This window comes from Dermacentor andersoni, chromosome 1 (genome assembly GCF_023375885.2).
Source record: "Dermacentor andersoni chromosome 1, qqDerAnde1_hic_scaffold, whole genome shotgun sequence".
NCBI lineage: Eukaryota > Metazoa > Arthropoda > Arachnida > Ixodida > Ixodidae > Dermacentor > Dermacentor andersoni.
The window spans coordinates 326,192,673-326,213,111 of NC_092814.1; the positions used below are offsets into that span (position 1 = coordinate 326,192,673).

At 47.5% G+C, this 20,439-nt stretch overlaps 1 protein-coding gene and 1 non-coding gene across 3 annotated transcripts in view; one reads left to right on the forward strand and one right to left on the reverse strand.

Annotated features, from left to right (window-relative positions):
• The window catches only part of LOC126516415 (phosphatidylcholine:ceramide cholinephosphotransferase 2-like), a 241,920-nt gene that overhangs the window by 141,240 nt on the left and 80,241 nt on the right, over nucleotides 1-20,439 (reverse strand). For both annotated transcript variants that reach the window (XM_050166535.3, XM_072285562.1), the window contains exon 2: nucleotides 969-1,071. The gene's annotated coding sequence lies outside the window, so the exon portion shown is untranslated. The remainder of the gene's footprint in view (nucleotides 1-968; nucleotides 1,072-20,439) is intronic.
• TRNAT-CGU (transfer RNA threonine (anticodon CGU)) lies at nucleotides 17,039-17,111 on the forward strand. The gene has a single exon. It is a non-coding gene; the product is annotated as a tRNA-Thr (tRNA).

Consider the following 20,439-nt stretch of genomic DNA (forward strand, 5'->3'; position numbering starts at 1 on the left):
AGCGGGCTCAATTTTCGATATTGTGCCACCCCACCTTTCGGCCGCCGTTCAATGCCTTATGACATTTCTTTTTCTTTTATTTCCTTTCTTTCTTTCCTTTCTTTTTTTTTTTTCTGAGAGTGTGTTTCAGTACCGGTCTTTCTTTCTTTTTTTTTTTTTTTTTTCATTTCCCTCGTTTCAGTCGACGGCGCGGTCACAGGCTTTCCGGCGAAGACCAATCCCGGTGCACGTTCTTCGAAAAGGATCTCCTGGGCTCTCCCGCACTCGTCGTCTCGCCAATGTTAGCTCGCCAATTGTCGACTGCTCTTGCCAGCGCGAGCTGCTGGGCACAGCCGCAAGCCCGGGTTGCCGGCTCTTATTGGTCGAGCCAGTCGTGACTCCATCTTTGGTACAGCCCTGCCAAGCCGCTTTGATAGACTGAAGGCTCAAAGGCTGACATCAGTTCGGCCACTTTCTTCTGCGGCAGTCCTCCTCCGCTTTAGAGCGCGAGCGAAGGGATGAACAACATGGCGGCTACTTCAGTCGGTTGACCCCGCCGCTGTGACGTCAAAAGCCGCCAAAAAAAAAAAAAAAAACATCAACCTTATATACAGAAATAAATTGTAAGATAGAGTCCTTCCCAAGCACTGACGTTTCTTTTTATTACTATTATTACTACATTCAAACGATTTGGCAGTAGCAATCACATCTAAAGGGAAAGGGCAGCTGTCGCCACCGGAGCTGCACGCAAGCATCGTCACCGACGCGCCAAAGATCCTCTGACGAGTCTAAAGCCTCAGCAAATGACGCCGCATCAACTACCCACGAGACCGATATGTCCTGTTCGGCCGAGATTCAAACTAGGATGGTTCAGAGACGACGTACGTCTTACATATTATGAGAAATGAGGTTAGCTCCCTTAGCCGCGCTCCAGCGAGGAAGGTAGTTCCAGCGCGGACAAGAGTGCATTAGGCCTTTCCGATACTCACCCGCTCGAAATTGCCGCTCTCCGTACGTTCAGCCGGAGAAGTGCGATCGGTACAGCTGGTGTCAGACCAACAGTCGGCTCCGACAGGCTACCATGATTGACACCTGCGAACACGAAATAACAAACATTGCAGTCAGCGCCAGTTGAAGGGTAATAGAAAATAAAACTGCCTTAATTCATATGAAGTGCTGTATAGTAACTGATCGTGGTAATACGAACCGCGACGTATTTCATCGAGTTAGGCAAGCCAGGAGGATACAGAATTTTCCCCACTTCACGCAGTTCAGATGGCTATTATCGGTGGTATATCGGACCACGACATACCTCAATGTAAGCTCTCTCTAGAAGGCACCTAGCGCACCAATTTGATGGTTTTTTTTTCTCCAAGCAGCTTCGGAAACGTGTTGTGACGTCAACAAATTGCGGCATCAATTTAAGGCAATCGTACTATATTTTTGCACATGATACTTCATTCCATGGAACCGTTGCAAACCACGAAAGAAAAACCCATGGATATCGCGCGAGGTCCTTCAAGCAAAGCGTAAAGTAAGAAGACTTAGACATACTATTAAATTAAATAAGGGCCGAATCTATCTCTAAAAGATACACTGACCTTCGCTCTCACTGACTTCAGAGGAAACTTAAAGAAAGCAAAGCATCACTACTTCAGCATAACATTCCCTGATTTCTTTACCAACAATCCACCCAGGTTTTGGAGAAACTTTCACCCGTATTCAAGTGCGTCACCTGAACGGTCTCTAGAAGAAAAAACGACTAGAGCGAACACATCCAATAATTTTTTTCAGTTTTCACTACAGATAATGGCTTCCCTCTCTACCCTGTCCTCCTAAATTTATCGATTCATTAAACATAACTAATGCCGGCGTTCATAATCTATCGCTTAATCTCGACATCAAAAAGCTAATGAGCCAGATAATATCCCGAATGATTTTTAACAGCGTACGCAGAATGGTGTAGCCAATACCTTACCATAATATACCGCATCACTCGCATCCGCACAACTTCCAGATGACTGGAAGAAAGCGAAGGTGATTCCTATACATAAATCCCGTGACATCAACGAACCTTCTAATTACAAGCCAATCTCACTTATGAGTACACCTTGTAAAATAATAGAACATATTATCTTCATACACATCTCTATATTTCTTGAGCATAAACATATATAAACACCTCAAAAACACGGCTTTAGAAGCGGCCTATCAAAGGTGACACAACTAAGCGAAGTGGTGCACGACCTTGCACTGAACATAAACAATCGAATCCAGACAGACATGATCCTTCTAGACTTCAGTAATGCATTTCATTATGGTAAGCCATGTTAAATTAGTTGCAAAACTTGAGGCTACCGTATACGATCGGGGATGGTCAGGTAACTGAATGGGTAGAAAACTTCTCATTGCATCGAACACAGTATGCAATAGTTGATATAACTCCTTACAGGCCTGTAGCTGTCCCATCCAGATTTCCTGAAGGGTCAGTGTTGGGCCCATTTCTATTTTCAATCTTAATTAACGGCACTACTGCAAACATTGAATGTGACATTAAGCTCCTCGCGGATGTTTTCATTATTTATAAAGAAATTGTGAGTTACGCAGACCACTTATTATTAAACAGTGTACTTGACTTGGCGTCCATTTGGGGCGAGGAATGGCAAATGTCAAATAACACTACTAAATCTTTATGCAAGACCTCTACAACAAAAAAGAAGCACTCTGAATTTTCTTATGGTATCGGTGGAACTTGCCAGGATAAATAAAATTACCACAAATACCTAGGTTTGACATTCACTGCTGACCTTTCATGGAACTTACACATTGATTTGACCTCAGTCGCATTAGGCGAACTTATCTTAGACGATGTTTACGCCTTGCACCGAAGCACACCAGACTACAAACCTCGACAACTTTTGTTCTCTCCGCCTTAGAATACGCTAACATCATCTGGTTTCCACACACGTTAACTAACATATCAAAACTAGAAAAGGTGCAAAGGAAAGCTGTGCGGTTCATCTTTATTAAGCACAGGCCCTATGACTCCTCTACAAACCTTTTAGCTGATGCAGGCCTTAAAACACTGTTAAGGCCAGACATGCCCGCTTAAAATTTATCTACCAACTAATGCACGTCAGTTTTAAGACTGACCGAGCTAAGTACGTCACTTTGTCTACATCACGTCTATCACGAAAAAAAAAACCCATTTACGTAAAACCACTACAGTATACACACTACACATTCAAGTGTTCACTTTTCCCACGTGCTGTCAAAGAATGGAATCTTCTCAACTCAGAGATAGTTTCCTCTCCATCACTTTCATCGTTCAGCAACTTACTAGACACATCAAACACAGAAGACGCCACTTAACACGCCCGCATATCTTCCCTGTAACACTTGTGCTTCTTGCGCATAAAATTTCTGCACTTCAAGCCCCAAACTGTGGTCACTTCTGCGCTGTTATTGGTATCACTTCTGTAATTTCACATGGATCATTTATTCGCTATTTTTATTTGTTGTTGAGTGCTGCTGTTATACTAACCAAAAGTACTGTATTTCACGTCATCTGTGATGTTTGCAATACTTAAAGTAGCTCCCCCCTTTTTTTTTTCGAACTGTACCATCCAGCATGAGCTGTTTGTTTCCTTTGTAAAACTGTCTAATGCAATGCCCACTTGCTTTGGTCTCACTGATCGAGACCGGCAGCATAGCAAATAAAATAAATAAATAAATATGAAGTGCTGCATAATAGCTGATCCTGGTAATCCGAACCGCGACGTATTTCATCGAGTTAGGCAAGCCAGAAGGATACAGAATTAACGTGCACAAAAGCAACACTGATACGAAAGACAGACATATATGTTGCAACTACACATAAACTAGACAGCGCATCGCCATTGGTCCAACCACGGCCCAACATCGGCAAATCCTTTCAGACGATCTTCGCCATACCTCGGAAGCGCTACCATAAGAATGCATTGTGCCAATGTTGGCATTCTGTACCGCGCCATTCGTTACCAGCAATGTGAAGGTGGCTTCACAAGGGTAGCAGTTTGGGAACGTTGGTACTTCATAAGTGAGAATAAAGAAGCCCGAACCAGAGACGGTCAGAAAAAAAAAAAAAGAACAGACACATACATACATATACAAAATGCGCTACTTACAACAGTATACTCTTGTTAGCCTGTGACTCTTTTATACCCCACAGACGTCACCGTGATCGGAGTATATCAATGTCGCGAACACGAAAACCACAACATAAGTGACAAATTTATCAAATTTAACAGGTGCTGGCACCCTGGGAAAAAGCCAGCTCTTTCGCCGCTTCGATGGCATGCTCACACACCTGTAACCCAGTTTCGCTACAGCTCCCGCTTAAACGATCTCTCTCGTAAGCTGATTCTTACTAGTTACGAGCTATAAAGCAGTCACATGGCCACAATAATAAGCTGTTGCAATTAAGTAGCGCATTTTGTGCGTGTACTCCTTTCCTTTTTTCTTTTTCTCTCAGTGTCTAGTTCTCTCTTGTTTATTCTTGCACTCGTGTAGGTAGGATACTGTTTTATAAGGACGACTTAAAAATTAAAAGCACACTTCGAAGCAAAGGACTTGCGTTTTTGCGCTTTTCTAACCATTAGTGTCCAATAAGGTAGGCTACTGAGTAAGAAAAACGTCTTTAAAAGCCGTCCCGCGGGGGGCCTGAGGCACCGAACATCCCAGGAGGCCACAATGTGGAGCAAGAACAAATCGAGAGGGCAGCGACGGGCTTTTTAGGAAGCGCCGAGATGAGAACGTCTAACACTGCCCGACAAACAAGGAAGAGCGTTCAGTCCAGCCTCGCTGGGGGCGGACAGAAGAGCTGGTAAGGCTCGCGAGGACCACCGCAATCTTTTTAACCCTGCGGCGGCCAAGTGCGGAAAACCCAGGGGAGCGCGCAGCCCCGAAGTGAGCCAGTGGTTACGACGGCGGCGTCTGCGCCAGCGCTCTATATACGGCCGCAAAGCAGATCGACAACGAGACACGGCTCCTCTAGCTCAGCGCGCCACGACGTGACGTCATTAGGCAACCATTCCCCTCAGCCTCCGCCCCCCCCCCCCCCCCGTCTCCGCCCCTTTCGTCCCATTGCTTTCTCTCAGAAGTAGGCCTATATTGGCTGGCGGGTAGCGAGGCTGTTTCCAGAACGATTCTTATAGCGTCGCTCTTTCAGCGCACCCACTCACGAGAACTGGGCGTAGGATTGAGTCACAAATATTCTGTGCGGTCCCCCGAAAACACCTTAACGCCTTACGAGGTGAGCGTTGAAGAGACCTCGATTCTAGGCGATGCCAACTTAAAACGCCCGCGGCGCAACCGAGGTAATGCCAACTAAAACGCCCGCGGCGCAACCGAGGTAACGAACCCAGCCTGTGGGGGGAGGAGCGCGGGGGAGCAGCATTGGATCAAACGAATGATCCAACGCGGCGGGGACTGCGATATACGCACATTTTTCACAGTATGAGAAATGCTGCGATGCGAGTGCAGTCGCTAAAGATATAACTGTGGTTGCTACATAATAGCGTTCACTCTCGCGCACGCATTACAAATAAAGTGTCGTGGCTATGTGGCTCCAGTCCTACTTTGACGAAAACACAACAAAAGTACGCGTATGCGGCAACAACTTACAGGTCAAAATTTATAGACAAAATGTAAACACCGCCTCAACGAAATCTTCGGCAACCAGCTTGTGTGCGTGTCTAGTATTTTCTTTTTCATTTTTTTAGCTGCACAATTTTTTTTTTAATTGCATGTGGCAGATAGCACGATTCTAACCGTTGAGCTAAGTTACTGAATGAGGCGACCATTACTACCATGAGAAATCACAAAGCTTAACTAAAGAATTCTCATAATTAAGTTAATTAACTTATTAATTAATTACTTTATGGCACACATTGCAACCTAGGAAATTTCCATAGTGAGTTTGCAAGGCATATCGAGTTGGAACCAATTTTGAGGATGGCACCGGTTTCGAGATGTGCGTCAAACGTGCGGTAAAAATGCACCCCTGTTCCACTCACTTTTATAAGAAAACGTTATACTATGCACTGAAGGAAAAAAATAACTGGAACGCCAACGCATTTCGTCGGGCACAATGAAAATTAATATCTGGAAACAGGTGTAGTCCTGAGAATTCGTTCTAAGTGGATACGTCTAGCGACCTCACCGGCTACAATTTGTAAATTGAAATACTTGAAAATAAACAATTGAAAAGCTTATTAGCACAATTATATTAATTATTCAATTAAGTATTTAAAATTTTGTAGGAGTAATGGTCGCCTCATCGAACAATTTAGCTCAAGGGTTAGAATCGCAGTCTCTGCCAAATGCAATCCTTTAAATTTGGTGCAGCCCCGCTCCCCCCCCCCCCCCCCCCGAAAAAAAGAAAGAAATAATAAGAAAGAAGGGAACAAAGAAAACAGAACACCTGGCATATTATAGGTTCACTGTGTGCTCTTGACCTTTAGTACGGCGTAGACCACATCCAGCCACTCGTAACGTCCACGCGTCTGCGCGTGGTCCGAATACTGCACACTGCGGTGCTTTGAATTACGTGTTATAGCATTTTTTCTGATGACGCGGCTCTTAGCGCGAAGGGTCAATGACCGCGCCGCGAGCAGCCAGCCCGCAGGGTCGTGAACCACGAAGCGATATTCAGGGCACGCCTCCGCGAAACGGAGACGTCGGCGCTGCGAGTCCAGGGTCGAAACCCGCTGACTGCGGAGAAAGAAGACCCACACATACGCGTTTCCTTGAGCTAACGATTCAGCCTTGCGTGCTCGTCGTACATTAATGGGACACACTAAAGAGGCACACCACAAAGGTAAGCTGGATTGGTAAATTATATTACTGAAATGGCTATCGTCTTAGCGTATACGCAGGGTTGCTGTAGGTCAGAAGGGCGACGCAAAAGCGAAAGACGGATGGTGACGCTGTACTTTAAGGTTTCCGCAATAGAGCCTCATGACGTCACGGATATTTAAGAGCGTTTACTGACCAGTGACTGATAGATTGTCGACGAGCAAGGGGGTATACACTGCGTTGTAAATGAACCAAAGACTCAACGTATGGAATTTGCGAGCATTTTATGCACCAAAAGCGACCCAACCATCCCTAAATATTTTGAAATACACAACGTCGCACTGCCACACCGTGGCTACGGTTTGAACGGGAAATAAAAAAAAAAAAAGATAATGTTGGTTTTCATATTCTGCTACGTAGGCCAGTGCAACCGTGGCTAATAGCCGACATTTTCCCTCCAAATGCGGGCAAACAGTCTGAAAGAGAACGTTATTTACATAAACTGGTTTAATGTTTGTCTGAAAACATATGAAAGCACTCACATTGTGTTAATTTTCACCTATGATGGCAACAGTCTTCCATACATTACTATAGGCATTAGCTTTCATATAATCTCCGTTTATTCACGCTCAAACCACACCACCTTTTTTTTTCTCTCACTCTCATTCTATATCAGCCCCCCCCCCCCCCCCTCCCCCGTGCACCATCGCAGTCGGGAACGCATGCCGTTAATAAGCTGTCAGAGGGCCGTTACACTCGAAGTACTGGTCACTGAAGAAAGGACACCAATTCGCGGCACGATAGACAAAAGTTGAACTAAATGTATGAGCGACGGAAAAGGTATCATCACCAGTTTCCGTGTGCCGACCTTTGTGCCAGGAATCTAGCGGCAGGTGCTATATGCATAAAGGCACATCGCCGCACTTGAAAGCCTGCCGCGCTCATATAGGCGACGGCGAGGCTTTAACAGCCGCATCTGGCTGGCGAGTGCCCGAATGCTACACATGCCGCAGGTCGGCAATGTTGCGCGATCTAGCGTTGGCGGTCAATGGCTGCTAGGGAAATACAGCAGGACCTCGTTTTCGCACAGGTCTTTGCCGAGGAATCACTTTGTCAGTGGCAAAGCCGAAACAGGCGAAAAGGTAAAAAACAAAACAAAAAAAAACAGGAAGAAAAAAAAGGAGAAGGAAAAAGAAAGCAAGATGCTAACACACAGCACGGGCGCGCCAACACAGATTATCCATCGTGTTACTGTCCTCGCCCGCAAGTAACTTCAATCACGATGGTCTCGTCGAACATCGTTAGTCACCACTGGCGAATTAATAGACAGAGAATGAGAGAGAGAGAAAGAAAGAAAACAAAGGCAAAGCCAAGAAAATTCTCCACTAAATGCAGAGCCGAAATCTAAAACCCAGAAGCCCTCGATCATGTGACTCCTGGACCCAGGAGCCCTGATCCCAGCGGTATGCCGTATACAGGCTATGTGATTTCATCAGCGCCAGCACCTGCTGTGACGAGATAAATGCTGCTTGCGAAACGTGCGGATCGTTTTCAGTGGAGAGTGCTCGTAGACCATTATATCGTCAGTCAACACAGGAGTAGCAACGAAGACGGCTACAATCATGCCCTAAAGAGATGACAGCACTAAGGTTGGAGTGCTGCTTTCCATCATACACCTACATATAAGCGCAGACAAGTTCGACAAACGTGGCATACAACCTTAAGTGCATTTATGCAAAACACTCCGGCCGGTGTTCAACTGGTTCAACCGCTCCGATCGCTGCCCCACAAAACAACGGCTGCATACCGAGAGGGTCGTTCTCAGGCTGCGGCGTCGAGGAAAAAAATTAAGCGCCTTGACGACGTCTATCTCACGTTCTGCTTCGTATACTGGCCTGCGACTTGTCTGCTTACATAGTGTAATGTAGTGATCACGACGCACTGAGGGCGTTTTTCGAAAATGATATCAAAGGCGTACCACCAGCACATCAGCTGAAACGCGAACGTGAAAATATGATTCTCAGGGTTTGCTATTTGAGAGTTCAATGCAGCATGGGCCGCGCATCCATCGCTGAGCGTCCTGTACAAAAGAGTCTATCCGAACAATGTTTCAAATACTAGAGCGGTTCGAGGTATGCCTTTGCCACTGTGCCATTACCGTTACCGACACTATAGGCAGCTGCTACCAGCTCGGTCGAGGCGCATATTATTAGCGCTGCAAGCGGGCAGCTCGCACCTGGCGGGGGCGATAAACCGTAACGACAGAAAGGTGAGCCTATGCTAAAACGTTCCACTGGAGAACGTACATAGCTGTTGGAAGTTAATTCGACTTAGAATTCAATTTACGTCCACGGTATCTGTCTGCAGCACGGGTGAGAGAAAAGAATGCTTCGCTTATTTTCGTTTCCCGTGAAAAATAAAATTGACGTGTTCGCAAAGCATCTGCCGCGATAGTTGCGATATAACCATAGCCACGCGTGTTCCACAGTCGGTCACCATATAAGAGTTACAAGGTTATCTGCACACTGTCCAACTGAACGAAAATTTGCATATACGCGCCAGCCAATTAGATTCAATTATTTACCTGACGTGAAGCGGTTTCGCGTGTTTGAAACAACTGTTTCCTCCGTAATGAGCGGTCATCATGTCACTGGTTTCAGGATGAAAGCTGAAAGTCAAGCCACAATTTACAGGGGTCCCGATGCCACTGCTCAGACAAAGGTAACATATTTTAGCTTGACACAGCTAGCTTCTATTTTATAATTAGCCTAGTATATACATAAGCCGACCAAAGTCACTACGCTGTGAGCGGACTCCAGTTGGTTGAGCTCTCTTTCGGAGGTCAAGAGTAGGTGCACTGCTATTTTTGTGGGTGCAGCTTGGTAACTCTTACGTTGTCGTCGACTATTTCCATTTACTGCAGGCCGCTAATTTTTGAAGTCTATTTAGTCACAGAAGTTGCTCTCCTGACCTATGAGCCACGTTAGGAACTTTGACAGTTAATAGCTGCAGGTTACTAAGAGCCTAAGATATGCGACATCGACTCGCTATAACCTCCACTAGGTTACTATCCCACCTTTCTTTTTTGAAGAATGCAGCGATGGAGTCCCAAACACACGCTCAAACCCCTTAGTTGAAAACTTTCGACTTCGTTCACACTACATTTGAGAGGCGTACGTGCAGTCGGAAATCGCATACGAAGCGGCCAGAAGAATGATTGATCCAGACATCACTGCAACGCTGCTGAGGCGATGAGTTACAGTTACATGCACATTCCAAATTCGCTTGTAGATGCTGTTATATATATATATATATATATATATATATATATATATATATATATATATATATATATATATATATATATATATATCAGGAGAAGGTAGGATACCAACGGGCCTGTTGTTATTTGAAGAAATAACGGCAAAATGGAGACGTTGTTGTAAATGAAAAATTAAGGTTTACTCATTTCAACAGTTTCGAGGGTGGAACTGTTCGTGCAGTTTCGAAGTGTGTGTGCGTGTGTGTGTGTGTGTGTGTGTGTGTGTGTGTGTGTGTGTGTGTGTGTGTGTGTGTGTGTGTGTGTGTGTGTGTGCGTGTGTGTGCGTGTGCGTGTGCGTGTGCGTGTGCATACTCCCGGGGTTAGTTCTGTTAGTAAAGCAAACGCTCCAGAAAGTGGATGGGAAAACGGCGCCTCGGTAGCTCAATTGGTAAGAGCATGCGAAGACGCGGAAGGGCGATCGCACTAAAACCGGCGGCTATCACTTACCCAACAGTTTACCCAGACCTTCTTCAAGAGCTGCAGCCCTTGAAAAAGGTCTGCAGAAAAAGATCTGGGTAAAATGTTGGGTAAGTGACAGTAAGCTACCCGACTATATATATATATATATATATATATATATATATATATATATATATATATATATATATATCGAGATAGAAGAATAGCAACTGGAGCAATTGGCGTCTTCTATACGTTGTATACGTGGTGACTCAGTGACGGCTTGTAGGCGGTTACCAGATCTCGCCACGACCTGCGGTGCGCTATCGGGCAGCCCGAACGCTCACGGGGGCGTCAGCCGCTGGAGTATTCAATAATCTCGTGTGAGGGCGTAAGAGAGAGCACATTACCCCAAGCGCACCGGGGTAATAATACATATCGGCTGCCCAGTCAACCTGCGCAATGCGGCCAATTTTCCATCGAGTAGCCGCTGGATTCTTCTTATCTCCCGACGCAAAGGTTTCGACAGTTATTACACTGTGGCTGTGCCTTTGCCTATCTGCCACCCATAATCGTCGGGCAATGTAAAAACGTTTGTCCGTGTATTTAGGCTGAAAGCAATATTACTGCCGCCTTTAGGCTGCGTTGAGACTCACAAGGTGTCGTAGTCACAACAATGCTAAACTTGGCTAGCCATCGGCATCAAGGCAGTACGCAGTAATGGTGGCACCTGAATAAATCAGGCTAACGCGACACTGCTGAAACGCGCTTCCTTGGAGCTGTGCCATCCGAAAGTGACTAGAAAGGAGCGCAAAATGTGGCAGTCATCAGACAGGCAGAGACGCAGCACTTTCATTATGTAGTCCACGGGCTAATTTCCGAAGCATTGCTTACGAATGATCATTCCCTTTTAATGCGATATCAATGATATGGACCATACAGGCGAATTACTGCCATCGCCGTCGCCGTTATGTTCCACATAAACTGCAAGGGCGATAACATCGTCGCCGCGCGCCGTATTCTATATGTGCGAGTTAAAACGCGCGAGGGTGAGCCGACCCTGGCGGCTCAATTTCGCGCGCACAAGGGAGGAAAGCGGACAGGAAGCGCGCCGTCTTCAGTCGCGCGCAAGGCACTGGGAGGACGGGGGGGGGGGGGGTGGCGTTCTACTAAAGCGGCTGCTGAGTATGGCGCGGCAGCGCGGACCCTATCTTGACGGCAATCTGCGAAGAGTAAAGCGTCTAGGTGCGCCGGGGGCTGATAGCTTCGTGAGCGCTGTTCTCGCCGCTTAGTTCGCGTTGAAGCGAAGGGCAGTATACGAAGGTAATTCGCTCGTTGCTGCTGCCGTTCTTCCTCACGCCAGATATTTGAAAGCGACTGTCTGCGCTCATCGAGTGAGATGTGTTTATGTTTGCCTGTGCGCGCGGCACGCCATGCTTGTCAATTAGTGAACGACTGTTTGCGAGTTTATACGGCCGATAAAGCTAGCATCCTTAATTCGCGTAGCTGTCTATTAATTTACTATCGCAATCGATGCTTCGTCTTTCGGGTGAAACAAACTTTTTTCTCCTGAGCTCCGCAACATACGACCAGTTAAAACTGATACATTACTGTTACGTTTCGCCTACAACGCGCGGTAATGCCGGCGCGGATGCAACGGACGCCGGGGCTTTGTTCAAAGCGGCGGACATTTTGGCCCGTTCGACGCCGCCGCAACGCCTACCCGCCAAGCGTGTCCAGGCGTGTTTCAGTGCCACGTGTCTTCGTGTGTGCGTGTGTGTGTGTGTGCCCTCGCTTGTCAAAGCGCGGCAGCCGGGGAGCGGAGTTCCCCGAATGAGGAGCCTGGAGGTCTCTCGGCTCAACCGTTCGCGCCGTCGTGTGGGCGGGTTGGCGATGCGTCACTGCACTCGGTTCAGCAGGTCTCTCGGCTCGACCGTGCGCGCCGTCGTGGGCTCATGCTCCGCCGTCCCGTGACCTTCATCCCGTGACCTTCATCCCGTGACCTTCCCTTTTGGACCGCGACGCCGAGAGTATAAGAGCAGCTGCCCCCGGACGCCAGGAGAGAGGCTCCGATTTGTACTGTTGAGTTACGTGCTCTCCCGTCTCTCCACTTCGGTCGACCTGACCGGCCGCTCTTTTGCTATGTTAGAATAAACAAGTTGTTCTGTTACCAGTCTTCTCATGCTTTGCCGGGACCTTCGGATGCTTCCAGTGCCCCAGGCCGCCAGGCCAACGCTACCCTTGGGGCTTGCGACCCATTGGCAATAACGGGCGTCAGCACCGAGACCCCAACAACTCGTGCCAGCGGTGCGATTCCAACATTACATACGTAAAATTCAGCTGGCCAGTTACCCATCAGTTCCTAATAACCTTTAATCACCTTTTTTTTTTTCATCTCCAAGGCATATCTTTGGAATAATGCAGCGATTCACTTTCAATGCTATTCATTCTCGTGTATCGACAGTTATCCGAGAGACGCTCCGTATATGCGCCTTGATCTCCACGACAGGTGGGTCATGAACGGTGCATGATAAGAAAGGAATAAAGAAATAAACTCGACTGAAAGAAATGCTTACGTTACACCGGTGCTTTTGCATCTCGTTTATGCGGAAATATAAACCGGCGAGCTGAACCGAGGGGTATGACTGGCTTGAAAAATATTCGCAGCATGAGCAAGAGCTCAAAAAGAAAAAAAGAAGGAGAGAAAACGAAGAAAGAAACGAGCTAACGTACCCACTTTAAGCACTGAGCGCAAAAAAAAGAGAGAAGAAATGCTTTATAGACGCCTGCACACGCTGCCTTGCAATCGTGATTGACGCTAAGCGCTAGACGTTCAGTCTTTGAAAGCTGTTATTAAAAAAAAAAAGCAGGAGGGGGGAGAACAGAGGAAGAGAATGCGTACGCTCTCCAATCAGATGAGGTAATATGCAGTCGCAACACGAGCCTGAAAACTGTATACGCATACAGCGAGCGCCGATCCAGAAACGCACTATACTGCGCAACGAATGCTGCTACAGCGCATGCCGCATGCGGTGGCCGGACGATTCGACAGGCAGCTGCAGCTGCTGCCTAGAGAAAGCCCATTTGTCTCTCGCTCCCCCTGCAAGCGTGCATCGTGACTCACGCCTAATAGACTATACTGCGCAAGCGAGCGGCCTGTCATCCCTGGGAATTGACATGTCTGTAAGCTGTTGCTGCTACTGCATGCTGCAACTGTGTTCATTCGGTAGGGGTCACCATTCCGTATTTACTTGTTGGACAGAATGCAGTGCCTACTGTCTCTCGCGGGGAGGAGCAGGGGGGGCAGCGAAATCTAAAACTTAACATATACTCGAAATGCCGATGGTGATATTATTTTGTGCGGGGAGTGCTCATGACAACTTTCCTCTCAACGCGAGCGGCACACTTTGCACGTCATATCAAAAACGCAACTCAATGTACACAGTTATTTGTTCGGCAGATGACGCGCGCGCGGACACATGCATACAAAAAAAAATTAAATTGTGGGGTTTTACGTGCCCAAACGACTTTCTGATTGTGAGGCAAGGCGTAGTGGATGACTCCGGAAATTTCGACCACCTGGGGTTCTTTAACGTGCACCTCAATCTAAGTACACGGGTGTTTTCGCATTTAGCCCCCATCGCAATGCGGCCGCCGTGGCAGGGAATCGATCTCGCGACCTCGTGCTCAGCAGCCAAACACTATGGCCACTGAGCAACCACGGCGGGTATACATACATACATACATACATACATACATACATACATACATACATACATACATACATACATACATACATACATACATACAGCTCGCTTTCCGACCTCCGGCACTGGCAGCGTGGGAAGATCTCCAAGGTTCGTCGCGAATGAACCGAGCACGAGCAGGTTCATGAAATGTAACGCAATGCAATGCAGTGCATCCATCCTGCGCTTCGAGAACAATTTCAGGACGGTATGCGACAGCTCTGACGAACCTGCACAAGAATGAGTTCTCCTTACGCATTATACGGTCATACGGCGCCGGCCCTAAAAACGCTGCTCGCGCCGCTATAACCGCCCAGTAGCGCGCCAGTGCAAAAAGTATCATAAGCACTTCCGACCAATGGCGTGGATAGATAATCAAATGTGCTACATTTGTGCACTTTCCAAAGATTGCGAATTAAGAGGAACATAGGGGGGGGGGGGGGGGGGGGGCTTTGGAATTTTAGCGAGACGGGACTCTGCCTGCGGATGACTTTGCCCAATTGCACTATACCTCGTGTTAAGTTCGGCGACCTTTCGTTGTACCTTTTATTTATTTGGTGTCAAAGTCGCCGGCCTTGACTCGCACGTTTTTTCTTGTTTACGTGTACACGGCCATAGGGAGACCTTGCAGAAATGTTTCCATATGCCTGTGGACCAGGGAAGTGCGCGCGCTATCGGCTAGCAAGATGGGTCGTTTGGAGGTGGTTGCGGGCGTCGCCGAGCCGATGGTCGTCGACCACACGTGCAGGATCTTTCGAACCGGCAAACGCGACAAACGGGTGCCGACAAGCGCTTCACTTGCCGGTCGTCACCGCCGTCGCCTCCACGGCGTCGGGGGAGCTGGACAGAGGATAAAAAGGCGTGCGCCGGCAGCGCTCCTTGAGCGGGCAGACGGGAGTCGAGGCGGTCTTCGTCACGTAGAGTATGCCGGCGCCTGTCTTCAGACGATTACACGGCGCGTTCTCCAGGGTGCAGCTTGCTCGAGTACACGGGCCAGGTAACGAGCGGATGCAAAGATGGAAGGGAAATGCTTTACCGGCTTTTGATGGTGCACGTTATTGCTGCTGTTTCCTTTCGCTGTTGTTTCGTTTTGTTGGTTTGTTTATTTGGCTTGTTTATGTTTGCTTTGAAGTGAGGCCGCAATGTAAGTAGTGGCTAGAGGAAAACGGAAATGAGTGAAGGGAAGCAATAGGAGTGACCGAAAGAAGACGTTTGGGCTGTTTTGAGCTAACCATTGGTTCGTGACAGCTGTGTGCTTGTAAAATCGCTTGTGATTGGTAGAGTTCTCCGGTCCTACGCTGCCGAGGGGTGGAGAAGTAGAATTCATGTGTTAATCGCGTAGCTTAAAACGGGGAATTCGGCCCTTTTGAGGGAAGAGTGATGAGAGAGCTGGAGTCGATGGCCCCGTAAGCTGTTGGCGAAATTTACATATGCAAATAAACCTGTACATGCGGAGAAGTTGCTGCGAGCCTTGTTTGCAACGTGTGACCTGACACAAACAGAAAATTGAGAGTCAGGGGCCCAGATTATCAAGGGTGTCATCGGGAGCGACGGACAAGCAACGGCCTGAACTCGGCGGTACGAAACTTAACTCCCCAGAGAGAGACAGATGAAAATGGGCAGGGCAAAGAGAAGGCAAAGCGACAGAAAGATTTCAGAACGCTCGCAAATAAAACGACACGAACACAGTAAAGCGATCGCGCGACTGGTTTGTGTCCACTCGTTTATATACAGGGTGTCCAAACTATCATGGACCAAGATTTAAAGATATGCAAATGACACGTAGCTGGACAGAACCAAGGTAATGCTGTTTGCCGTCGCTGGAAGATACTCAGATCGTTTTTGCATTCCGCCTAATTACACAAGTAGTCTCAATTATTTATTCAACCTTCGAAATAATAAAATAGCAAATATGAAAAGTGTCAATGAAAAAATTGTAGAGCGACATGAACAAAAAAAAAAATCCCGATACAGCTTTCTGTTGCTCGATAAGCGCTACATAGAAGTGTTTTTCTGAGCGTGAAAGAAGCCCGCGAATACACGAAAAGTGCCTCGAACGGCCAGTCACGCGGCACCGGACACATCTATAAAGCTTTAGCGGGTCCGGTATTGCGGTAAACGCAGGCGGACTGCGCGTTTTGCAGAATGGGAGGAGGCGTAAACTCGAGCGGCCGGAGCTATGCAGCCACCTGGTGGCGCACAGCTCGACCAGACAAACACACGAGCTAATATTGCAGCAACCAATTGTATTCTGCTTGGCCGCCGATGTAAATTTTCGGCAGCCGCGAATCGTGACAGGATTACGCCGCTCAGACTGACTAGTTGAATGCGTTGGCAATCAGCTGGTTCTCAGTGGCTGTGGACTTGGCTTTACAGTGTTAGAGTGTGTACGATACCGTTTCAACACGCCCTTTTGAAGAATTTCTCGTAGGACTTGTGAGAACCGTCTCGCCGTGTAGGTTTAAAAAGTGCGCACCTTAGATGGGACAAAGGAAGGAAACACGAACCTTGCCATCTAAGGTGCACGCTTTTTAAACTGCAAGTATGAACCAACTAGACGAGCTACACGTTGTATTAAACCGTCTCGTCGTCGTGGTGACGAACGCCGCCAATTAACCAGCTCTTTATAAACACGCCGGCTTCGGAAGATTACTTTCACCATGACGGCGCGAGCGAGTCACTTGAGTAGAATGGATTATTCGCCGGTCAGCGGCAATGCGCCTTATACTTGACAGGAAGTGGATGGGGAAAACACGCCGCGGTAGCTCAATTGGTTAGAGCATCGCACACGTAATGCGAAGACGTGGGATCGTTCCCCACCTGCGGCAAGTTGTTTTTTCATCCCCTTTCATTGCGATTAATTTATCATTTCTTTAATTCAATTAGTAAGTACAAGTAATTTCCTCTATGTTTTCCTTGGTGTCTTCGTTGGCTTGTCACGATATGATTGATAAAAATCGGGCCCCTCGGTTAACCTCCTTTCTTCTCGTTCATTACATAACGAGGCTCTCGAATCCGGCAACTCTGATGCCTTCAGGTAGCACGTGCGAGTTTATTGACCAGTTGCCTTCACCCAGAAAGATCACGTACACGTGACGCCTGCGGCAGAAAAGATGTTCCACATCCGCCGCCAAGCCACATCCGCCGCCAAGTTTTGTGAGTGGTGGCGTTGGCTGACACTCCCAAGGTTAGTTCTAGTAGTAACACATAAATACCCAAGAAACTGGATGAGGAAACCGCGCAGTGGTAGCTTGATTGGTTAGAACATCGCATGCGTAATACGAAGACGTCGGATCGTTCCCCAGCTGCGGCAAGTTGTTGTTTCATCCACTTAATTAATTTATCATTTCTTTAATTCAATTAGTAAGTACAAGTAATTTCACTTATGTTTTCCTTGGTGTCTTTGTTTGTTGGCTTCTCATAAGTGCTAAACCAAGTACGTTAAAAGGAACGACTGAGCCGCGGAGAAAGAGAGAGAGAACGCGTATATAGATGTGGGTTCGTGTTCTGGCGTGCGAGAGAGAAAGAGAGACGAAGAGTAGAGGAATGTGCTCCGGACAGTATCCAGACGAACGCCGTAAATCTCGCTTCAAACGGACCTGCATGACGTAACGAAGACAGAAAACAAAACGAAAAAAATAAATAAATAAAGGAGAGAACGCGAGAGACCAGACGGAGCAAATGTCTCTTGTTGACTGATGGACGATGCGCACGCGTTGCGCTGTCTGGTAAAACAAAAAAAAAAAAAGGGCAGGAGGCGCGCGCGCGCCGCTGCGGCGACAATGGACGTGCCTCGAATTGCTTGGGATACGCAGTACTACACATTGCGCTTTCGCAAGCAGCTGTTTCTTTCATTGCCGGTGCTAGTGGGCAAATAGAGCCGTATTGTACAGATCGATCTCCATTACGTACGGTCTCTGCGAACGAATGGGCGCAAGATCGCCCCCTTGCAGACGAACAGCAGACGAACAGCAGGCGCGCTGCGGCAGCGCCATGTGCACAGGGAGACCCGCGGCAGGGACGATTCGCCCGCGAGTCACGGCCAGCTATTATAATGAGGTCTAGGAGCGGGACCCACTGTGCTGTACCGACCCCATAGGGTTACGGCGAAAGCGAGTATAACGCAAGCGCTGTACAGTGCGGGGCTCCTTCGCGGAGCCTCTCTGGAACGTGCAGCGAATGGTGCTTCCCGGTTCTATAGATGCCTCCTCTCGCAGGGCAAGAGAGCGGCGGCTCGATTTACATGGAGGCTTTGTTTCGCTGCCAATTGAGAGCTTCAGTAGCGCAAGCAATGTTTGTTTGTTCGACGATACTGTTAGCCCCCGAAAGAGCCATTTCAGGAATGGACAGAACATGAGACGTAATATGTCTTACTTCGATGCAAAATATAAGTTAACATAGCAAAGCTTGAGCACAGCAGTATAGGCAAAGTCGTGCATGCGTGTTGCACATATAACCCCCCCCCCCCCCTTACCCCCCGCCCGCCCGTAGAATTCACGGTAAATCATTCTTTTTTTTTTTTTTTCACTTTCATAGTTAGGACAAAATAGACATTAAAGAAACTTCAGTGCACTGACTGTGAATTCATTGTGAGTTATTAGGAAGAAAAGTTGCAGTCTCTCGAAGGTTGTTCTCAGTTATAACGGAGGTATATTTGCTGACATGCAAAGGTCTGTAGGGGAGTGGAAGTCATTTGTTAGAGATAATGTAATGTATTAATGGGATACCACAAAGACCGCTTTATTTAAGTGGGTGGTTAAGCACACCATTAAATTGGCCTACAGCTCTATCATCACCGTCGTCGTCGTCGTTATTATTATTATTATTATTATTATTATTATTATTATTATTATTTCATTTCTGATGTCGGGACGTATAGCAGAGAGTCGTGTACATATGGCTAATTCTTTAGATAGATATCATCGGCGGCGTGACCAACACAAAACATAACGTATACAAAAGGGCTGGTACATGCTGACACTCAAGTATCCAGCTGCATGCGTTCAGGCGATAGTGAAGCCCGTCTCAGTATGAAGGTGAGAAACATCAGAAAAGAGGGAACTCTTCGATGAGGTCCCGTTACATAGCGTGCGCAATTTTTGCGTAAGAACATACTAGAAAGTTTTAGATTAGGGGACGCAAGTACTCGGGGCCATGGTACTGCGCATGCGCGGACCCCTACGTCCGCGTCTGCGCATGCGCAGTACCGTCGCCCCTACATGTTGCGTACGCAAGCCGCTTGCGTCCCCTAACCTAAAACTCTCCACTATTAGCGCGCTTGTAAGCATTTTTGCCTTACACCGCAATAGCCTACAACGCAAGCTCTTTCGATAAGGAGCCTTGGAATACCGATGTGGGACCACGGGCAAGTGCCGAGACCAGCAAAGTGAAACTTCCCATGTTTCGCACAAGCACCCGCACAACGTGTGGCCTCCGAATGCAGTACGGTATAGCGCCACAACCTTAGGCGCAACTGCACAGACTCTTGCACTGCATAGCGCGCGCTTACATCGCCAGTGTGAGAGGGTCTAAATGATAATGAGTTCACACGCGCACGCAAACTCAAGCCTGTGGAGTCGTGCTGACATACGCGCGTCGGTCTAGCTTGCCCAACAGAGTGTCCTTCATTTGCCAGATGAATGTCTATGATCATGTCTGGTTTGACTTTCTTCCTAATATCGAAGGCAGACACGGCATACTAAGTAAGAAGATGGAAAGGAGAAATGTGTCACGACGGCCTCGACGTTGAAAGATGAGACCGACCGATAACGATGCATGATGGTGCAAAAACACTACATCGCACCAACGGTGCGGCGTAGTGCCAGTTGCATTATGGCCGCGGATGCGACTGATCGACTAGTATAGTAATGTAAGACAAATAAAAGCTTCAGGGAACATCTGCGACAAGATCTGGCATCTTCATATGCTATCTGCACCGCGGTACTAGTATACATACTCTTTTCGCGGAGCAGTTTGCTCCAGAGAAACGAGATGGCTATTCCGGTGGCCGGCCGCATGTTGCCTTGACGAAAGCGCACGAATGCGAAACCATTATTACCTGCTTTGCCCTGGTTCTGAGCGATTAGGTGTCGGAAATGAATCTGGGTGCTCGCTAACGGACTGCACTCCATTCATGTTGCAAAGTGTGCAACGGTA